Below are 8802 nucleotides of genomic sequence, written 5' to 3'. Positions count from 1 at the left end.
AATCATTCTGACAAAATTTCATGAAGATCAATTGAAAAATACAGCCTCTATCGCATACAGAAGCTAAGTGATGACGGACGACAGACGACAGACGCCAGACGACAGACAGACGACGGACGCCGGACATAGAGTGATCAGAAAAACTCACCTGTGCATTGCTCAGGTGAGCTAAAAATAACAAAGTAGAAAACAGCTCAGTTTAATTGAGCCAGTTCGTGGACGGTAGTGTAAATGCTAGTTACCGTCCACGCCATCTAGCACCAGGTTGAGCAGAATTCACACATGTTATGATACCAAAATATAATGTAGAGACATCCGCATATGTATTCATACGAAGGTGCACATGTCATCTCCAATGATACACAAAGTGCAATTCCATGAAAAGCGGCGTATGGTTCCCAGATAATATAATGGGTTTGCCTTAAACGAGAAAATAAGGACAGTACAAAACAAACTGGAATTTAGAGCGGGGGTCTGTGGTTATGGAGCCTATATATCACAGAAACTGCCAAAAGACGAGATTAAAAAGCAGGTACCATATCCAAGGGGTGATTAAACAATACCCAAAGCTTTTTAAAGCGGGAGAACTGGAACCACCAATGCCGAAATATTTAAGCTAAAAAAAAATAAACAGTACACGTGTTCAACGATGAATTTATCCAAATAAGACCAATCAGAATATAAGATTCATCATCGGTAGTCACGCTTAGTTCAGCACAGAAAAGATACAACCTCGATACTCTTATTCATTATACATATTTCAAAGATTCAAAGATATATGCATTACAAAAATCTTCTTTGATAAATTTTTATAATTACTTAAACGGGGTGTTTGTGTGAATGATCTGCACTGTTCGCTATTCAGTCAGTAAATGTTCCATGAACACCCCTTTGAATGATGCGTTACTGCCCAAATTGAATGATGGTACAGTCCATATTAATAAATATGTTACTATATATAGTAACAAAAGTGAATGTGTTTTCAGCAGGTTATTGCTATCACGCACTGATTATCACTTATCGGCCCGAACCGAAAACTCATAATCATAATCCGCCCGGTGAACACGTGCGCGTGAAACCAATGGCTACGTAAAACGTCATCTTGGTCAGTGCGCTTTCAACATGCCGGCCGAGCGGACGTTGGAATCGTGATTGGACGTCATAATGGTTTGTCACTGGTCTACACGTTAAAATGCTGTTTATTGCAGAATTACAATGCTTGGTTTTTAGTAATAAAACAAGACATGCACATATTTACATTGGAGCTAGAATTCCGAGTTTCAATAGTGTTCGGGTAGTTGGTGTATAACAGCATGATTCGCACCACACAGTTTCAAAATTTAGACGAAGTTGCAGGTTTCCTCTCAGTGAAAATGTTATTACTGCTTTTCATAAACATAGATTTACTGCTAAGAAAACTGCAGCTTTTTTCATGGAATGGCTCAAATTAGGCTCAAATTATGTGTTGTTCTGCATTTTGAGAACGGCGAACCATTTGATGAGTTTAATAGGTACATAAATACGAATTTACTGCTCTCTTTACCGTCAAGAAAGTCTGTAATTTGTGTAAATGTGCAAAAATAAGTTTAGTGCACTCACTTATATTTCACCATATTGCTTCCGGGTACGACTAAACACAGATTTTGAGACAAATATACCCTCAAATTATTTAGCCACTGAAAACTAGCGTCAGGAGTTGTAATTACTCCCTATGAGTAGGCTAATGCAATAAAACATATGTATTAAAAACATTAATACACACCAGAGCCGGGCTGGGAGATGATAATCGGCCCGGAAAATGAGTAATGGCCCGAGGGCTTTCGGTGATAATCGGCCCGAAATTCATAATGGCCCGAGGGCTTTCCGGGGCGATTATCACCTCCCGGTCCGGCTCTGTCGTGTATTAACCTCTAATTAGTACATCCTTATGACATGACGTTGATTCATATGTCTTAAATTCATAATCATTACATCGCGATTTCGTGAAATACGGCAGTGTGTGGTAAACATAGCATAGTAAATAAATAAAAGTATTAGCACCTGTTTTACAGCCTTGTTGGTCATTTTCTAGTCTATATCCAATTGGACACTCGCATACTTTTGTCAACTGGTTGTTCACATATTTGGTAATGCATGCGTGGTCGCATCCGCCATTTTGAAATGCACACGGACCTGTTTAAAATAAAGATCTCCGGAGATTTCAGCACAGTTAAATCGGAAACAATAGATCAGTTGCACAAAATATGCAAAACAAAGTCAATAAATTATCTGAATTGATGAAAGTCCTGAAAAATGTGTTTCTAGTAAGTATTTCAAACTAAGATATGTTCCAAACGTGAAAAAGATATGAAATATTATAAACGTCAACAAGAGCCATGTTAAACATGACCATCTCCCGGCATAAGCATACGACTCGTGCAATACTTGAAGGAAGGAATATTTTGTAACAGTGAATTATATGCGTAAAGGATAAAAAGAAATATTGTGTTATATGGCTGTAAATGCATTATGAAAATGAACTTGGATGCATAGCTGTCTATGTCATTGAGTGTATGTGTGAAGTAAGGCTTACAAACAGAAAACTAAATTCGGTCTTTATAAGATTCTTTCGTTTAGACAATAAAGAATACAAATAAGGAGATAGAAACAATATATATTTTATGAGATGGATACATCGCGCTGGAGCATTAGAGAGGATACATCGCGCTGGAGCACTGAAGTGGGTACATCACGCTGGAGCATTGAAGTGGGTACATCACGCTGGAGCATTGAAGTGGATACATCACACTGGAGCATTGATGTGGATACATCACGCTTGAACATTGAAGTGGATACATCACGCTGGAGCATTGAAGTGGGTACATCACGCTGGAGCATTGATGCGGATAAATTACGCTGGAGCATTGAAGTGGATACATCACGCTGGAGCATTGATGTGGATACATCACGCTGGAGCACTGAAGTGGATACATCACGCTGGAGCATTGATGAGGATACATCACGCTGGAGCACTGAAGTGGCTACATCACGCTGGAGCATTGAAGTGGGTACATCACGCTGGAGCATTGATGTGGATACATCACGCTGGAGCACTGAAGTGGGTACACCGCGCAGAAGCATTGAACTGGGTACATCATGCTGGAGCATTGAAGTCGGTACATCACGCTGGAGCACTGAGTCGGTACAGCATGCTGGAGCATTGATGTGGATACATCATGCTGGAACATTGAAGTGGATACATCACGCTGGAGCACTGAAGTGGGTACATCATGCTGGAGCATTGAAGTGGGTTCGTCACGCTGGAGCATTGATGTGGATACATCATGCTGGAGCATTGAAGTGGATACATCGCGCTGGAGCATTAGAATGGATACATCACGCTGGAGCATTAACGTGGGTACATCACGCTGGAGCATTGAAGTGGGTACATCACGCTGGAGTATTGAAGTGGATACATCACGCTGGAGCATTGATGTGGATACATCACGCTTGAACACTGAAGTGGATACATCAAGCTGGAGCATTGAAGTGGGAACATCACGCTGGAGCATTGAAGTGGGTACATCACGCTGGAGCATTGATGTGGATATATCACGCTGGAGCACTGAAGTGGGTACATCGCGCTGGAGCACTAAAGTGGGTTCATCATGCAGGAGCATTGATGTGGGTACATCATGCTGGAGCATTGAAGTGGATACATCATGCAGGAGCATTGAATTGGGTAAAACACGCTGGAGAATTGAAGTGGGTACATCATGCTGGAGCATTGAAAGCGGTACAGCACGTTGGAGAATTGAAGTGGATACATTACGCTTGAGCATTAAAGTGGGTACTTCACGCTGGAGCATTGAAGTGGCTATATCACCCTGGACAATTGAAGTGGCTACATCACCCTGGACAATTGAAGCGGCTACATCACCCTGGACAATTGAAGTGGGTACATCACGCTGGACAATTGAAGTGGGTACATGACACTGGAGCATTGAAGCGGCTAACCCTGGACAATTGAAGTGGGTACATCACGCTGGAGCACTGAAGTGGATACATCACCCTGGACAATTGAAGTGGGTACATCACGCTGGAGAATTGAAGCGGCTACATAACCCTGGAAAATTGAAGTGGGTACATCACGCTGGAGCACTGAAGCGGCTACATCACCCTGGACAATTGAAGCGGCTACATCACCCTGGACAATTGAAGCGGCTACATCACCCTGGACAATTGAAGTGGGTACATCACGCTGGAGCATTGAAGTGGATACATCACGCTGGGCTGGAGCACTGAAGTGGATACATTACGCTGCAGCACTGAAGTGGGTACATCATGCTGGAGTATTGAAATGGGTACATCACGCTGGAGCATTGAAGTGGATACATCACGCTAGAGCACTGAAGTGGATACATCACGCTGGAGCATTGAAGTGGGTACATCACGCTGGAGCATTGAAGTGGGTACATCACGCTGGAGCACTGAAGTGGGTACATCACGCTGGAGCATTGAAGTGGGTACATCTCGCTGGAGCATTGAAGTGGATACATCATGCTGGAGCATTGAAGTGGGTACATCACGCTGGAGCATTGAATTGGGTACATCACGCTGGGGCATTGAATTGGGTACATCCCGCTGGGGCACTGAAGTGGGTACATCACGCTGGAGCATTGATGTGGATACATCATGCTGGAGCATTGAAGTGGGCACATCGCGCTGGAGCATTGAAGTGGGTACATCATGCTGGAGCATTGAAGTGTGTACATCATGCTGGAGCATTGAAGTGGGTACGTCACGCTGCAGCATAGAAGTGGGTACAGCATGCTGGAGCATTGATGTGGATACATCATGCTGGAACATGGAAGTGGGTACATCGCGCATGAGCGTTGAAGTAGGTACATCGCGCTGGAGCATCGAAATGGGTACATTGCGCTGGAGCATTGGAGTGGGTACATCAACTTGGACCATTAAAGTGGAGTACATCACGCTGGAGCATTGAAGTTGGTACATCATGCTGCAGCACTGAAATGGGTACATCACGCTGGAGCATTGAAGTGGTTACATCGTGCTGGAGCATTGAAGTGGGAACATCACGCTGCAGCATTGAAGTGGGTACATCATGCTGGAGCATTGAAGTGGGTACATCACGCTGGAGCACTAAAGTGGGTACATCACGCTGGAGCATTGAAGTGGGTACATCATGCTGGAGCATTGAAGTGGGTACATCACGCTGGATCATTGAAGTAGGTACATCACGCTGGAGCACTGAAGTGGGTACATCATGCTGCAGCATTGAAGTGGGTGCATAATGCTGGAGCATTGAAGCAGGTACATCATGCTGGAGCACTGAAGTGGGAACATCACGCTGGAGCACTCAAGTGGGTACATCACACTGGAGCATTGAAGTCGGTACATTGCGCTGCATCATTGAAGTGGGTACATCACGCTGGAGCATTCAAGTGGGTACATCACACTGTTAGCACTGAAGTGGATTCATTATGCTGGAGAATTGAAGTGGCTACATCACGCTGGAGAATTGAAGTGGATACATCACGCTGGAGCATTGAATTGGTACATCACGCTGGAGCATTGAAGTGGGTATATCACACTGGAGCATTGACGTGGATACATCACACTGGAGCACTGAAGTGAATACATCACGCTGGAGCATTGAAGTGGGTACATCATGCTGCAGCATGAAAGTGGGTACATCGCGCTGGAGCATTGAAGTGGGTACATCACGCTGGAGCAGTCAGGTGGGTACATCACACTGGAGCATTGAAGTGGATACATCATGCTGCAGCATGGAAGTGGGTACATCGTGCTGGAGCATTGAAGTGGGTACATCTTGCTGCAGTATGGAAGTGGGTACATCGCGCTGGAGCACAGAATTCGGTACATCATGCTGCATCATGGAAGTGGGTACATCACGCTGAAGCACTGAAGTGGGTACATCATGCTGCAGCATGGAAGTGGGTACATCACACTGGAGCACTGAAGTGGGTACATCGCGCTGGAGCATTGAAGTGGGTACATCACGCTGGAGCATTGAAGTGGGTACATCACGCTGGAGCACTGAAGTGGGTACATCACGCTGGAGCATTGAAGTGGGTACATCTCGCTGGAGCATTGAAGTGGATACATCACGCTGGAGCATTGAAGTGAGTACATCCCGCTGGAGCATTGAAGTGGGTACATCACGCTGTAGCATTGATGTGGATACATCACGCTGGAGCATTGAAGTGGGTACATCACGCTGGAGCATTGAAGTGGGTACATCACGCTGGAGCATTTAAGTGGGTACATCACGCTGGAGCATTGAAGTGGGTACATCACGCTGGATCATTGAAGTAGGTACATCACGCTGGAGCACTGAAGTGGGTACATCACGCTGCAGCATTGAAGTAGGTACATCATGCTGGAGAATTGAAGTGGGTACATCGCGCTGGAGCATTCAAATGGGAACATCATGCTGGAGCACTGAAGTGGGTACATTACGCTGCAGCATGGAAGTGGGTACATTACGCTGCAGCATGGAAGTGGGTACAGCATGCTGGAGCATTGATGTGGATACATCATGCTGGAACATTGAAGTGGGTACATCGCGCTTGAGCATTCAAGCAGGTACATCGCGCTGGAGCATTGAAGCGGGTACATTATGCTGGAGCATTGAAGTGGGAACAACACGCTGGAGCACTCAAGTGGGTACATCACACTACAGCATTGAAGTGGGTACGCTGGAGCATTGAAATGGGTACATCAACTTGGAGCATTAAAGTGGGTGCATCACGCTGGAGTATTGAAGTTGGTACATCATGCTGGAGCATTGAAGTGGTTTCATCACGCTGGAGCATTGAAGTGGGTACATCACGCTGGAGCAGTCAGGTGGGTACATCACACTGGAGTATTGAAGTGGATACATCATGCTGCAGCACTGCAGTGGATACATGACGCTGGAGCATTTAAGTTGGTACATCACGCTGGAGCACTGAAGTGGGTACATCACGCTGGATCATTTGGAGCACTGAAATGGGTACATCACGCTGAAGCATTGAAGTAAGTACATCATGCTGGAGCACTGAAGTGGGTACATCACGCAGGAGAATTGAAGTGGGTACATCATGCTGGAGCATTGAAGCGGGTACATCATGCTAGAGCATTGAAGTGGGAACATCATGTTGAAGCACTGAAGTAGGTACATTGTGATGAGGCATTGAAGTGGGTACATCACGCTGGAGCACTCAAGTGGGTACATCACGCTGGAGCACTCAAGTGGGTACATCACACTGGAGCATTGAAGTGGATACATCACGCTGGAGCATTTAAGTTGGTACATCATGCTGGAGCATTGAAGTGGGTACATCACGCTGGATCATTTGGAGCACTGAAGTGGGTACATCACGCTGCAGCATTGAAGTAGGTACATCATGCTGGAGCATTGAAGTGGGTACATCACGCAGGAGAATTGAAGTGGGTACATCATGCTGGAGCATTGAAGCAGGTACATCATGCTGGAGCATTGAAGTGGGAACATCATGCTGGAGCACTGAAGTGGGTACATTGTGATGAGGCATTGAAGTGGGTATATCACGCTGGAGCACTCAAGTGGGTACATCACGCTGGAGCACTCAAGTGGGTACATCACACTGGAGCATTGAAGTGGATACATCACGCTGGAGCATTTAAGTAGGTACATCATGCTGCAGCATGGAAGTGGGTACATCGCGCTGGAGAACTGAAGTGGGTACATCACGCTGGAGCACTCAAGTGGGTACATCACCCTGGAGCATTGACGTGGATACATCACACTGGAGCATTTAAGTGGATACATCACGCTGGAGCATTGAAGTGGATACATCACACTGGAGCATTGAAGTGGGTACATCATGCTGCAGCATGGAAGTGGGTACATCACGCTGGAGCATTGAAGTGGGTACATCATGCTGCAGCATGGAAGTGGGTACATCATGCTGCAGCATGGAAGTGGGTACATCGCGCTGGAGCATTGAAGTGGGTACATCACGCTGGAGCACTGAAGTGGGTACACCACACTGGAGCATTGAAGTGGATACATCACGCTGGAGCATTGAAGTGGGTACATCATGCTGCAGCATGGAAGTGGGTACATCACGCTGGAGCATTGAAGTGGGTACATCATGCTGCAGCATGGAAGTCGGAACATCGCGCTGAAGCATTGATGTCGGTACATCATCCTGCAGCATGGAAGTGGGTACATCACACTGGAGCATTGAAGTGGATACATCGCGCTGGAGCGTTGAAGTGGGTACATCACGCTCGAGCACTCAAGTGGGTACATCATGCTGCAGCATTTGAAGTGGGTACATCATGCTGCAGCATGGAAGTGGGTACATCATGCTGGAGCATGGAAGTGGGTACATAACACTGGACAATTGAAGATGGTACATCACGCTGGAGCTTTGAAGTGGGTACATCACGCTGCAGCATTTTATTAGGTGCCGTGATCATGCTCGAGAGTGTAAGTAGGTACATCATACTGGAGCATTTAAGCGGGTACATCATGCTGGAACATTTAAGTGGGAAGCGTGATCATGCTCTAGCCTGTAAGTGGATACATAATGCTAGAGCATTATGTGGATACACCACGCTGGGGCATTTAAGTGGGTACTATGATCATGCTCGAGCATGTAAGTTGGTACATAATGCTGGAGCAACGAAGTTGGTACATGTACATGATGCTGGAGCATATAAGTGCGTACATAATGCTGGATCATTGAAGTGGATGCATCATGCTGGGGCATTTAAATGGGTACATGATGCTTGAGCATTGAAGTG

This window comes from Mercenaria mercenaria, chromosome 6 (genome assembly GCF_021730395.1).
Source record: "Mercenaria mercenaria strain notata chromosome 6, MADL_Memer_1, whole genome shotgun sequence".
Classification (NCBI taxonomy): domain Eukaryota; kingdom Metazoa; phylum Mollusca; class Bivalvia; order Venerida; family Veneridae; genus Mercenaria; species Mercenaria mercenaria.
The sequence above is the reverse complement of the archived record's forward strand: the minus strand, read 5'-3'. Positions refer to the sequence as shown.